The sequence below is a fragment of the Canis aureus genome, chromosome 5, assembly GCF_053574225.1.
Source record: "Canis aureus isolate CA01 chromosome 5, VMU_Caureus_v.1.0, whole genome shotgun sequence".
Classification (NCBI taxonomy): Eukaryota; Metazoa; Chordata; class Mammalia; order Carnivora; family Canidae; genus Canis; species Canis aureus.
Window position 1 is genome coordinate 44236075 of NC_135615.1, and position 13681 is coordinate 44249755.

The 13681-nt window shown below is 40.9% G+C and overlaps 1 protein-coding gene across 1 annotated transcript in view; it reads right to left on the reverse strand.

The window, feature by feature from the left end:
• The window catches only part of ANKRD55 (ankyrin repeat domain 55), a 114490-nt gene extending 110721 nt beyond the window's left edge, over positions 1 to 3769 (reverse strand). Inside the window, exon 1 of the mRNA XM_077897852.1 lies at positions 3699 to 3769. The gene's annotated coding sequence lies outside the window, so the exon portion shown is untranslated. The remainder of the gene's footprint in view (positions 1 to 3698) is intronic.
• Positions 3770 to 13681: the final 9912 nt, after the last annotated feature.

Consider the following 13681-nt stretch of genomic DNA (forward strand, 5'->3'; position numbering starts at 1 on the left):
TCCAGAGGAGATACAGATGAAGAGTTTTAAAAATTTAAAGAAAACCGATGAGAAAAAGATAGCACCATGTAAGAAATACTGACAATAGAGCCAAAAATAAATCAGTTTGGCAACATGAGGAGAACTCATGCTAGTGCTCCTTCATCTGCATGTGTAGTTAGGGAACCAGCAGTATTCTCAAGAGACCTGGCCATCCCCAAGATGCAACACTTGCCAGCAGCCAGTGGGGGTCAGAGGTGCTCTATGTCTGAGACAGAGTCCAGGCTGAGTCTACAGTGTGGCACCTTTAACCTCAAGACCTACAAATCCTGCTAACAGGAACCTGGCTGGAACTCCCTCTGAGTTCACACTTGTCTTCAGGAGGAACAGAACCATGAAAACATAGGAGGCAGCTGATTTCAGATGCTTCACCATACAGATTAATTTTGACCTCAAAGCAATTTGCTTATTTTGTTTTTTTTTGCATTTGTTCTCTTCCGACCCTGCTTCTTCCAGCAACAACCCTTCTGCTGGACACGGACAAAGGGCGGTCATCTCTCAGAGTCAAGCATGTAAACACACTGAAGCATTGCCTCTAGTCTACATCCCTAACCCGTATCTTTTCAGAGCACAGAACTTTCCTTCTAAGAACTTTTCCTTCCACAGCAGTTTGAAGACTGCTTAAGTGGATGGGTAGATCTAACTGGTTTATAGGCTACACAGACACCAGACTGGAGGTGCTTACTCATGAGAGCCAACTGTGTACATCTCTTCCTACCACTTACTTAATGATGTCATGTTGGTAGCTTCATAGTGGCCATGGTGAGAGTATTTATACCACAGAAAAGAGCAAATACTGCAAATCAGGGCTTTTTCTCCTGGAAAGCTGACTTTGTTAAACATATAAGCACATCAATGATTCCAGGGCAGGTTTAAGAGTAAATCATTTAGCACTATCTAATCTATCATGCTCAGACCAGAATGCATGTAGTAAAGAGAAAAAGGAACAATATCTGATTAGCTAGACGATCTTCCAGTATGAGCCATTCCTGAAACTATGGTCAACAATTCTAATGAAGATATCTTTCCTATCAAGGGCTAGCAAGAAATTAAATAACATATTCCTAAATAGTTTTTAACATTGAATTGCAATGCCAAGAGGTGCACCCATGACCACATGTATGCTTTTTCCCTTTCTAACTTTGGGCCTTGGGGAAAATGTGAGCCTCGTTAGAAAGTCGATAATATCCAACTTTGTTTCTACAAACTGAAAATCTGGAAGAAAACTGTCTCTCTTTTGTGGCACACCAGGAGCCACTGAACCATGGGTCGTATTATACATTCACTGTACAAATCACAGATTTATTTAAAAAAATTTTTTAAAGATTTTATTTATTTATTCATGAGAGACACAGGCAGAGGGAGAAGCAGGCTCCATGCAGGGAGTCCGATGTGGAATTTGATCTGGAACCCCGGGATCACGCCCTGAGCCGAAGGCAGATGCTCATCCGCGGAGCCACCCAGGCATTCCACAACTCACAGATTTAAACCCACAAAGTAGGGACACCTGAGTGACTCAGTGGTTGGGTGCCTGCCTTCAGCCAGGGTGTGATCCCGGGATCAAGGATCGAGTCCCGCATCAGGCTCCCTGCATGGAGCCTGCTTCTCCCTCTGCCTGTGTCTCTGCCTCTCTCTCTCTCTGTGTCTGTCATGAATAAATAAATAAAATCTTAAAAAAAAAACCCCACAAAGTAGTCAGCTTTTCTTAGAGAAAACACTTTTCAGAGCCACAAGGCTTTCACCTTAACCCATCAATCAAAATTACCTGAAGAAACAAACATATTCAGACTCTGTAGTACCATAATTTTTGTAGCATTTTCTACAAAGGAAATGTGTTCAGGCTATTAGTGCACAGTCTATATTATTATCATTGTAATCGAATGTTTAAATGAGAGTAGTGGTCTGCTAGAACTCTGGCAACCCAAAGAGGATGCCCAAACAGGGGTAGCAGCTCATTGGGTTTGGGAGACAGATTAAAAACAGAGGATAAAGAGGATTTTAGAAAATAAGTCAATATAATAAGGTGATGAGAACTAGGTTTCTCACTAGAGAAGGGGGTAATAAATTAAGGGAGAGAGCTGGAATGAACTATGTGGCTTAGAATTACAATTGGAAGTTCTGTATAAGTAGAGTTCTCAATATGCAGAATTAGATACAGGAACAATACTGATCTACATTTCTGTGTATGCATGCAAACACATCTGTATCTCCATATGTATGCATATGCATACACATGTACATCACACATAAATACATTTATTTCCTAGCTCTATCCCTGAGAGAGCTTGGGAGTAATGAAACCCCAATAATGAAGAGTCTACCTAGAGCCCAGACCTTGGTTTCTCAACATCAGCCTCCATTAAAAGGGAACAGTATTGATTTCAGGGCTGAAACAGGAAAAAAATAAGACATGTTTAGAACATCTCATAATTCCAGAATAAGCAAGTAATCAAAGAGTGATGGAGACATATCCAAAGGACACAGAAGATTGCTCAAAGTGGTGCCAAGTGGTCCATTTTGGGATGATTTAATATGAATGAAATCATAGCATCAGATTAAATATCACTGACTGAAATGGGCATCCATTAGATTTTCCTGATATTAATAAGTAAATGAGTATGTAAGGGAAAAATAATAATCTTCCCTATAGTATAATGCCAGCTAACAAATGTTCAAGAACTTATGGAATTAGAAAAGCATAGCTTGAGATCCATAGTGATCATTATTTTAGGCAAAAAGTATCAATAGATTCTAAAACTAGTGGATAAAAGTTGGAGTATTTACATGACCTCAAAATAACTGCCCATAAAACCTTTATTAATTTCAAAAGAGAAAAAGAGTAACTGTACAATAGAGAGCCCTGGTAGATATGATGCTATTTCAAGAGCTCAAAGTCTACATCACCAGTAATGGGATAAAACCAACATCATATGTTATGTTATGGGATGCCATGAAAACACTACATCTGTGGTATTCCTGCCCAGAATGCATAAATTTCACTTTAATTTAACCATGAGGAAGTATAAAACAAATCCAAATTGAGCCATTTCTTGAAATAAATCTCCTTAAGAGGGTGCACATGTACACACACACACACTATTAGTCCTGTTTCTCTGGAAAATCCTTCCTGATAACAGTAACAAGTTTGGATTCAGAAGCTTTTGATCATTCAGTTTGCTTATTTTAAGTTTCTGCTCAAATGTCACATTCTCATAGAGGTCTATCACTGTATTGAAAATGAAAATTAATTATCTCTGCATTCCATATTCTTTTTTTTTCATTCCATATTCTTGACCCCACTGTACTTTCTTCCATAGCAATGTCACTTTCCACACACTGTGCTACTATTTATTGTGTTTATTTCCTATCTCCCTTTTCTAGTATATAAGCAGGTGTAGGACAAGTTCCTTGGGAAAAACCTCTGGAGATTTGTGTGCAGGATGCTTATGGGGGTGGGTGGTGCTCCCAGGAAGAGCAGCCATAATGGACTGAGGAAACAGGGCTGGGTAGAGAATACAGTTCTCAGCAGATCCCCAGGGGAGCTCTGAAGCTGGGGTAGGGCTTCTGGCTATCCTGAACTGAAACAAAAGGGGCTGGGCCTTTGTACCCCCATAGCAATCAGTCATTGGAAGCAGGGTGCATCAGCGAAGGGGAATTACCTTGGGTAACACAGTTCCCTTTGGCCAAGGGCAATTCCTAGGAGGAGTCAGTCATGGATCAGCAGCCGGAAACACTCCTGGAACCTAGGAAATGAGCAGTGTGATCCTGAATGGGGAATCTGGGCAGTGCACCCTAACAGTAGCTACTACAGCAGGATCTTTGTCTATTACTACTGTATCCCCAGCTCCCAGAAGAGGGCCAGAATTGTTGACCAGATGGGTGAGTACATGAATAAATGAACAAATGAATGAATGAATTCCTTACCCAAAAGGTCAGCATGCACAGACAGGATGTGGCCACTAGTCTCAGTTGACAAGCAGAATGACAACAGTGTAAAAAGAGAAAATAGGCCAATGTGAACAGAGAAACCTTTAAGACAATCAGTATAAAACAAAACCAGCAAATGGGAGAAGAGATGCATAGGACTTCTGGAAAGAATGGTAAGGCTGGATATGGCATCGAAGACATTTATATTTCAGGGAGTTTCCAAATCTTCCATGTAGATTCTGAGCAGTTATTGTAGGACCAGGGTGTGCTGTTGAAGGCCTGAGGGGCCCAGGGTTAAAGAAAGCATCCTGCTAACACAAGGAGCAACTGGCTCCCGTGACAGAACTTTTAACAAGCCTTTTCTCATATCTGTTGACTTAACGCAGACCAGGGAATTCTTTGAAAGGCAACATGGCTATAAATCAGCAAGTCCCGTAACGTGCATTCCAGGGTCTTGGAGGAAAAAGCGCACACAAAGGCACCTCTTCTAAGTCTTTAGGAATGCTGTGGTGAGTGGCCCTGGGAGTCTTGGGGTTAGACTGGGGCTGGGAATGGAAAACATCCAGAAGGGAGGAGCAGGGAAGCACCAGTGACAGTAACACCACAGCATGTTTTTACTAAAACATTGGGCACTCAAGCACCTAGCTCAGGGCCTAATACTAGTGGATAATTAGCACTCGAGGAATTTCTGTTGAATGACACTAAATCATAGTCAGTTGTCTTGTTTCTGGCCCTGGTTCTGTCATTCACTAGCTGTATGACCTTGAGGAACTCCCTTCTCTGAACTTTGGTCATCCTGTGAATAAAACGTTGGGTTTGAATACAAATGGAATCTTTGGGAGTGAATGGCCCATCAGTTCCTGAGTTTTAAAGAGCCCTGAAAGAGGTTCGTGAAGCTGTGAAAAGGAAAAAAATACAAAAAACCTACATGTCAGAGAACACTGCAGCTTCCTGAGCTAGCTTGACCACCTGAGATGGTCAGAACCTGCTAAAGGAAGTAAACAATTCCTGCCAGGGCTGCTCCTCTCACCCCCACCCCCACCCACCCCAGGGGAATCTGCAGGGGCAGCAGGAGACTGCAGCGTTCACCACTCCAGGAGAAGTGCCTCTTCCACAGCTCGCTCAAACACAACAGATCCCCCGAAACACACACACAAAAAATCCCCTTTGGAGCAGAATGATGCCAGGTCAAGGGGTAAGAGCAGATGCTTTCTGATGCCCACTGGAACCTCCATTATATCTGGGGCAGACCATCTCCTAAAGGCCCCAAGGCAGGCAGATTCAATTTTAGTCAATTGCCTGCTTACTTCCATCAGTAGCCTGATGTGGTGGGAAGGACAACAGGCTCCCACTAAGAATACAGGAGTTCAAATTCTAGCTTTCCTGACACTTACAAACTTGACAAGTGACTTGATTTCTCTAGATCTGTAAAATCGGAATGATCAAATAGTTGATTTATTAAATCAGCATATTTATTTCCCCTCCCAACCTGTCCTCTCTCCCTCCTTCCTTCTCTCCTTCTCTTTTGTGCAAGTCAGCCTAGTTAGAGCAGAGTACAAAACAAGGCCAAGGGCATGATAAGTGTGATGCTTATATAGGGCCACATTCCTGCTCCTTGTCTTTGCCCTGTCAGTTCTAAAGAGTCAACTTGCTAATTGTGTGCTTATACCTTCTCATCACAGAGCAAAGGCAGTTTGCCACTGACCAGTATCACTGTGGACAAATACTATTTACTCAGCAAGGATGCCAAGCATTTTTAATCCCTGACTCATCAGGAAGAGGAATTTGGCAAAAGGAGGATTGGGGTGGGGAATGAATGAGATGAAACTGAGTGAGGCCAGAATGTAATTATGAGGGTCAGATTCCACCATTCTGGAGCACAGAGGAAGAGGGGAGGAGATGGTCCTTTCCCTTAGAAGAGCTGAAGCGACCTCAGTTCTCCCTTTGGAAAACTAAAGAAGAGATGACTATAAAAGATGTTTGGGGTTCTTCTTCTCTCTTTCAGAGTTGGACCTTATGCTGAACCAGGGCCTCTGAATCCTTGGGCAGGCTGCTGACATCATTGAAAGGGGCCCTCAAAATCTACATTTCTACTCAGCAGTATTTGTGTACTATGGAACTTTAAGTTCAAGTGCTTTCAAAGAGGACTTTTGACTTACTATCTGGGTCCTTGTATTCAAATCAGTTGGATTCAGACCCACTGCAGCCAGGCCTAATCGCTGAGTCTCCATTTCTCCAGACATCTCTCTCCATCTCTGGAGAGATGCCCCATCTCTCTCCACACTTGGGATTCAGCAGCCTAGCTGTGGGAACAAACCACAGAGCAGCTTTCTCCCCTCTGCCTAGGGCCTACCAGCAGTAGGCAGATATGGTCTGCCTGGGCCTTCCCCCTCAATGTTAATCCTCTTGGAGCTGAATCTGAAGCAGTACTTGGCTTCTCTGGGTATCAAGGGACAGTGACTCACAGTGACAGTCCATTTGCTTACTCCACTTTGACTGATGGTCTTGCTAGACCTACTCCTTTTATTGTTTCTAGCCCTTTCTTCCCGTTACTTGACTCTTCATCATCTCTTCCTCCCCCTTTTAAGATCCTAAAGACAGCCTTGTTGTCCCTTTGCACCTATCTTCCTTTCCCAAGATCCTTGCCTTCTCTTCTAAGTCTTTCCTCTGTAGGTAAGCCATGAGGATTTCCTCCTCTGTGGTGCCATAGGATGCTCTGAATACCAGATTGTACTCCGGTGGGCACAGCGAATCACCCAAGGTGAGTGGATATCGAGAAAAACTGAACAAGTCTCAAGAAAGAAAGAATGGCATCAATTGAGCCCTGACTGCAGGCCAGGGAATTTATATGCAATGTATATGTAGTCCTCACAGTACTCTTATGAGATCCTTTTACTCCTATTGTACTGGTGAGCAAATTATGGCTCAGAGAAGTTAAGTACCTAAGCTAAAGACTCAGTTAGCAAATGACAGTCATAACCTTCCCCACATTTGTCTGAATCTGGAGCTCACTCTTGTTTCCACACTTTGGCATCTTACTGACTCCACAGTAATCTTCACATCCACCTCTGGCTGATGCAATGTCATCTTGATGCTCAAGGAAATCTGATGTGTCAGGTTCAAATTTAATCACAACATCCTATAAATTATAGTTAGAGAAGCAGAAATAAATGTGTCAAGATGATTTATAGGATGAGACATAAGCTCTGATAATTTGACCTGAGTTGAAAGATGTTAAGTCTGTGTGAGTGTATGAGAGACAGAAATAAACAAGCTCAGCACATTAATAAAAGCATCAGTGTAGGGCGAGTGGTCCCAAATGCTGGAGCACAGTGAGAGAGCAGCTCAGGGAATGATTTTAATAAACAGAGACTCTGGCCTCAAAGGAATACCCAGAATTAGGAAAACCCTAAACTTTTCTCATTTCATGTTTTATTGTAAAGAAATACTGTATAGAATTTATTATTAGTAAGAATTATTGAATAAGGGGTCTTTAAACAAAACACACATAAAACAAGACTATGTATTGATCAGTTGACAAAAATGTGAACAGAGGCTTGTAGGAATCTGACCCTGAATTTCCTCAAGGAGCCATAGCTTAATACTTGCTGATTCAGCGTTTGTAGTGACTTTATAGAACATAATAACCGTGAATCATGAGAACTGACTGTATGGGTTTTTTGTTTTTGGCTTTTTGTTTTTTGTTTTTGCCTATTTATATTGTCCCTCTCACTGGACAGTATACTCCATGAAGGTAGGCATCATGTTTTCCTCACTTCTTGATTCTTGCAATCCCCTGGATTAATCCCACTATGGCATGTACCAAATAAATGTTTTTTTGGAATGAATACATGGATTAGTGAAAGTTAGGAAAAGAATCATGGAAGTTTAGAATCACAGAAGTCAAGAGAGTTTTGAGGAGTGAGTAATCATCCATGTAGCCAAAGCAGAGGGATTGGATGGGTAGGGAGGAGCAAGTATCCACTGGGTTGGCAGGCAGGAGGTCACTGATGGCCTGGGAGATCTGTTTAAGTTGTGAAAGAAGGACAGAAGGCATATTGCAGTGGGCTAAGGAACTGGGAGTGAAGAAAGAGGTAGGCTACATTTTTTAGAAGTTTAGGTAATAAGGGGAAGAAATAGATTCAACAGAAGCTAGAGGAGCCCCTGCTCAAGGAGTGGGTCTTTCAGGATTGAAGAAGTGTTTTCATAGTCAGAAGCTGAGGGGAAGTAGCCCAGAGAGAGGGAGAGGTTAAGGGTATAGCAGAGAGAGGTGGGAAGAATAGTATGTCATTCATGGCAGAAGTCAAACTTTGAACAAGAAGAGGGAGATCTCAGCCTTACAAGTTAGAGAAAAGGAAAAAAGGATGAATGCAGATACTAATATATTGATAGTGAAGGGGGCAGGAAGTTGAAGGAGATCATTCCTGATTACCTTGATTTCTCTCTGTCCAGTAGGAGGCCAGTTAGGACATAAGGGAAGGAGAAAGAAGACATCTGTACACTGAGCTGGGGCTTAGAGATTGTGAAGGAGCATAGTCCCAGATAAATCCAAGGACTGATGGGTAAAGGAGCACTGGAAACCATGATGCTGCAGTGGCATTAGCAGTCAGGGTAAAAAGAGCCCCCAAGGCAGATTGTTGTGTTTCTGGTCAGCTCTTGGGTTTTGCTAGGCAAGTGCAATGGAAATACTACAGAGCGAGGGAGCTGAGGAGTCTATGAGAGAAGAGTTCAGACTGGAACAGACTGATGGATGTGAAAAAAAGGCAGAAGATGAAGGATTTATGGTCCCCATGAAGTGGAAGAACAGGTATGTCAGGATAAGGATGGGAGTGGTCAAGATCAGAGGTTCATGAGGGAAGTTCTAGGTAATGACTGAGCCTAAAGTACTGCCATGTGAGTGGGCAGCTGAAGATCACTAGAGTTCTGGCTTTAAGGATATCCAGGGGTTGCAAGATCAATGATTCAACTAGTCTTGTATTAATTTAGCAAGTTGTTTCCTGAATAAGCTTCTTCAAGTAAGCTTTTGCTTCAAGCAGCTTTTCGGCCTTAGCAAGGTGACAGTGAAGCAAAATATGATGAGCATAACATAAATGAGGAAAATGGAAATATTAATCTCATAAAGTTAGACAAATCAAATCCTCCCTTCCTCTACACATATCACAAAACCTAATGGATTATTTATTTGAAAGAAAGTTGAAAAAGGTTTTACTGATATGGAAATAGTATGGTAATAAAGAAAAAACTCTGGGCCCCAAATTAAGGTAATCATATATTTCTTGATTCTAGATTCCCCATTACCAAATGGATCACTAAACGGTGATTGAGTGGACTTATTAACTGTTCTTAATCTTCTTGACTTTGGGAAGAATGGCACCTGGCACTGTGGGCCATCCCCTCCCCAGATTTTGCCTTCAGCAACACCACTTTTGAGATTGCCCTACTTCTCCTCTCTATGTCCTTCTCTGGATCCCCTACCATAAGGATCTACACTTAGCGGCCTCCCCTTCCTCTTTCCACACTTCATCTCTTGGCATTCTCTTTCCTTTGCATAGTTTCAATCAGGGGATTTAGTTCTTTATCTTTAGCTTTGACTTTTGTCCCTTGCTTTAGACTAACTTTCCAAATACCTGTGGACATACCTACCAACATATCAAGTTTATATCAAAATGGAATGCTAACATGGAGAAGACTGAAACTGTACCACTTCCTTACAGCATACACACAAATTAATTCAAAATGGATAAAAGACCTAATGCGAGACAGGAAACCATCAATCCTAGAAGAAAACACAGGCAGAAACCTCTTTGACCTCAGCTATTAGCAACTTCTTACTAGACATGTCTCTGGAGGCAAGGGAAACAAAAGCAAAGATGAACTACTGGGACTTCATCAAGATAAAAAGCTCTGCACAGTAAAGGAAACAATCAACAAAACTAAAAGGCAGCACATAGAATGAAAGAAGATATTTGCAAATGACATATTTGATAAAGGGTTTGTATGTGGAATCTAAAAAGAACTCATCAAACTCAACACCTAAAAAACAACATTCAAGATAAGAAATGGGCAGACAACACAATAGGCATTTTTCCAAAAAAGACATCCAGATGGCCAACCCACACATGAAAAGATGCTCAACATCACTCATCATCAGGGAAATACAAATCAAAACCAGGATAAGATGCCACCTCACACCTGTCAGAATATCTGAAACTAATAACATAGGAAACAACAGATGTTGGCGAGGATGTGGAGAAAGGGGAACCATTCACACTGTTGGTAGGAATGCAAACTGGTGCAGTCACTTGGAAAACAGTATGAAGGCTCCTCAAAAAGTTAAAAATCAAAATATCTTATAACCCAGAAATTGCCCTACTAGGTATTTACCCAAAAGATACAAAAATACTGATTCAAATGGGGCACATGCACCCAATGTTTATAGCAGTAATTATCAACAATAGGCAAATTATGGAAAGGGCCCAAATGTCCATGACTAATGAATGGATAAAGAAAGAATACTACTCAGCCATCAAAAAGAATGAAATCTTGCCATTTGCAACGATATGGATGGAGCTAGAGAGTATTATGCTAAGTGAAACAAGTCAGTCAAAAAAAGAGAAATACCACATGATTTCACTCATATGTGGAATTTTGGAAACAAAACAGATAGGGCTGCTTGGATGGCTCAGCGTTTAAGCGTGCGCCTTTGGCTCAGGGCATGATCCTGGAGTCCCAGGACTGAATCCCACATTGGGCTCCCTGCATGGAGCCTGCTTCTCCCTCTGCCTGTGTCTCTCATGAATAAATAAATAAAATCTTTTAAAAAAACCAGATAAACACAGGGGAAGAAAATAAGAGAGGGACGCAAATCATAAGAGACTCTTAGCTATTGGAAACAAACTGAGGGCTGATGGAGGGGAGGTGGGCAGGAGGTGGGCTAAATGGGTGATGGGTATTAAGGAGGGTACTCGTGTTGAGCATTGGTTATATGTAATTTATGAACAAAACTAAAAGGCAGCACATGGAATGAAAGAGGATATTTGCAAATGACATATCTGATAAGAATCCTGTTCTTCCACTTCCTTTAAAATGGAAGCAGGTATGGTCTTTGGACTGGAATGGATCTGTATTTGAATACTGGCTTAGTCTTTTGCTTGCTGAGTGACCTTTGGGGAGTTACTTAACTCCTCTTTGCCTTGGTTACCTTTAAAAGTTATTGTTAGCATCACTTAGATGATGGGTGTAATGTTATTAGTCAAGGACTTAGCACTTATTAAATGCTCAGTGAATGGTAATTATTATCAAGAATTCCACCTCTTTATTTTTCAGATGGTGAAACTAAGGACCAGAAAGGTAAAAGTGATTAAATAATACTTGAAAGAGTTGGAACTAGGAACCAGTCTGATAACTTTAAGACCTGTGTGTCTTCATGAATCTTAAGGCTCTTTATACATAAGCTAAGGGAGTAATAGAAACAGTAAGAAAACTGTCTTTGGAGAAGCCTATTTTTACATCATTACTGGGGGAAGGCACTATGTCTCTTTTGCTTGCTGTCAAATCTTAATTATGTATGCTAGTTGGGACCAAGGAAACTTGGTTAAATGGAAGGAACTCATAGTGTCCAAAGACCATTTAAATAACAGCTTTAGCTTTTTCCTCAATTACTGTCTATCAATTCATTGGAGGTACTACATTAAATGTGGAAACCGAACATGAAAACCAGCTTGAATCACGGGTTTCTGAGTTTCAAAATAGAGGCATAGAATCACATAAATAACTTCATCTCCAAAGAAATCTTGAAGGAAATTTTGAAAAACAGAAATGGAATGAGGGCATTGTGGTAAATAAAAATAGACAAATTAAATTTCTTATCTATTGTTATCAATGTCTGCAAGAGCTCCATGCTTGGGAGGAAATTATTCCCTGCTTCCTAATGCTGTTTTTCATTTTACTTATCTTGTTAACTTTATTAAACCCAACAGGAAATAATTTTAGCATAACAGCTAATTTGTTTTGACGTGTCTCAAGAGACCTATTTTTTTCTTTTAAATAATGCCTGCTGCTTTGTATCAAACCATGCCCCAACTGAAGGGGCATCTGTTATTGGAATGTCTTTTCAAAAATAACAGTGGAGTCTGAACGTCTGGAAGGTTTACAATAAAATCTTCTATTTGGAGCCCACATTTGTGATGGGATGCCTGAGTACATTTTATTTTATTTTTTAAGTCCTTCCAGACTTTTAAGAAAGTAATCATGTATAATCATGTTTCTTCAGCTGAACTCCATCGATTAAATCTGACTCAGTGAGGGTGGGATGGCATTAACAGCATATTCTGGATGGATCTAAAACCTACAGGCTGGGATGTAAGTTGAGATCCATGATTTTTTAAGAAATATCCTCACTTATAGTCAATTTCCAATGGCACCTATTTTGAACAGACATAAACCAGTTTGATCATCAGCAAATTATCTAATGTTCTTTTGATATACATTCATGTTATTATAGCATCCAGTGTAAGACGCAAGTATAGGAAGAAGTATATAATCCCTTACTGACAACCCCACTACCAGAGAGTATGGTATGTTAAAATGATAGTGATCCAATTCTGGGAGATACATTACTATTTAATTCATAAGTCTGAAAAACAAATGCAGAGATATTTCAAAGGCAGAATGGGCCAGCCTTGTAAGAGGGTCATGCTCTTTATGAAGTTAAAAGATGCATCTTAAATCTTTTTGATTTGAGATATGACACTGGGCATGTCAGACTCTTACTCCTAACTGATCCCCTATCTTTTAATGCTAAGTAAGAAACCCACTGGGGTAGATTAAGACAAATTATATGAACTGCTAAGCAATAGTTCTGAAAGGTATTGATTCCCAGCTGGGGTCCTCAAATGTTTTAACTACCTCTAAAGGGTATAGTGCTCATTAGTTACTTGAATGTTAACCAGATGCTGCTAAATTGCTAAACTTAAATATATATACATCACACTATTTGCAGCCAAATACAGCATCGCTATTCTCCCCACCTCCCAACCTAGACACCACAGAGGCATGCGTGTCATGCCCAACTGCCTTGCCCATCAACAGATTCTGACAAGCCTAACTGATTAATCATCTCTCCAATTTGCCTTCTTCTGTTATCTGCAGAGGCACTGGCTTAGTTTCAGTCCTTATCGGGAACTCTCCTTGAACGACTTTAACAGCCGTCCAACGACTCATTTTAAGCTTTTTCTCTCCCTATGGTTCATCCTTTCTCACCCTAAAAACAAGTCTGACCTTGTCACTCCCCAGCATAAAACCTTCTGAGGACCCACACTGCTTATTGTGTAATATCCAACCTACCTAGAAGACCTAAAGCCACTACCCACATGGACCCCTGTGGTCAAGCTTTCATAAACTTTTCACAATTTCCCATGCATTTGACCTGACTTATTCTTTAAGTCACTGGTAGATGCAGGTCCTCCCTGGTTTTGTTACCTGGCGAACGTTTTTCCTTATTTGAAGGTCTCCTTTATGTCACCTCCTCTATAAACGTTTTAGATGTTTGTTCAGGCCTTTGGGCTTCCACAGCCCTTCCTGCTTACATTCATCGACAGCAGCTATTGTGTTGTGGATGCTGGGGCTATCAAATACAAGACAGGACGCCCAGTTACATTTGACTTTCAGATAAATAATAAAGAATTCATAGGTCCCATACAATATTCCATAACAA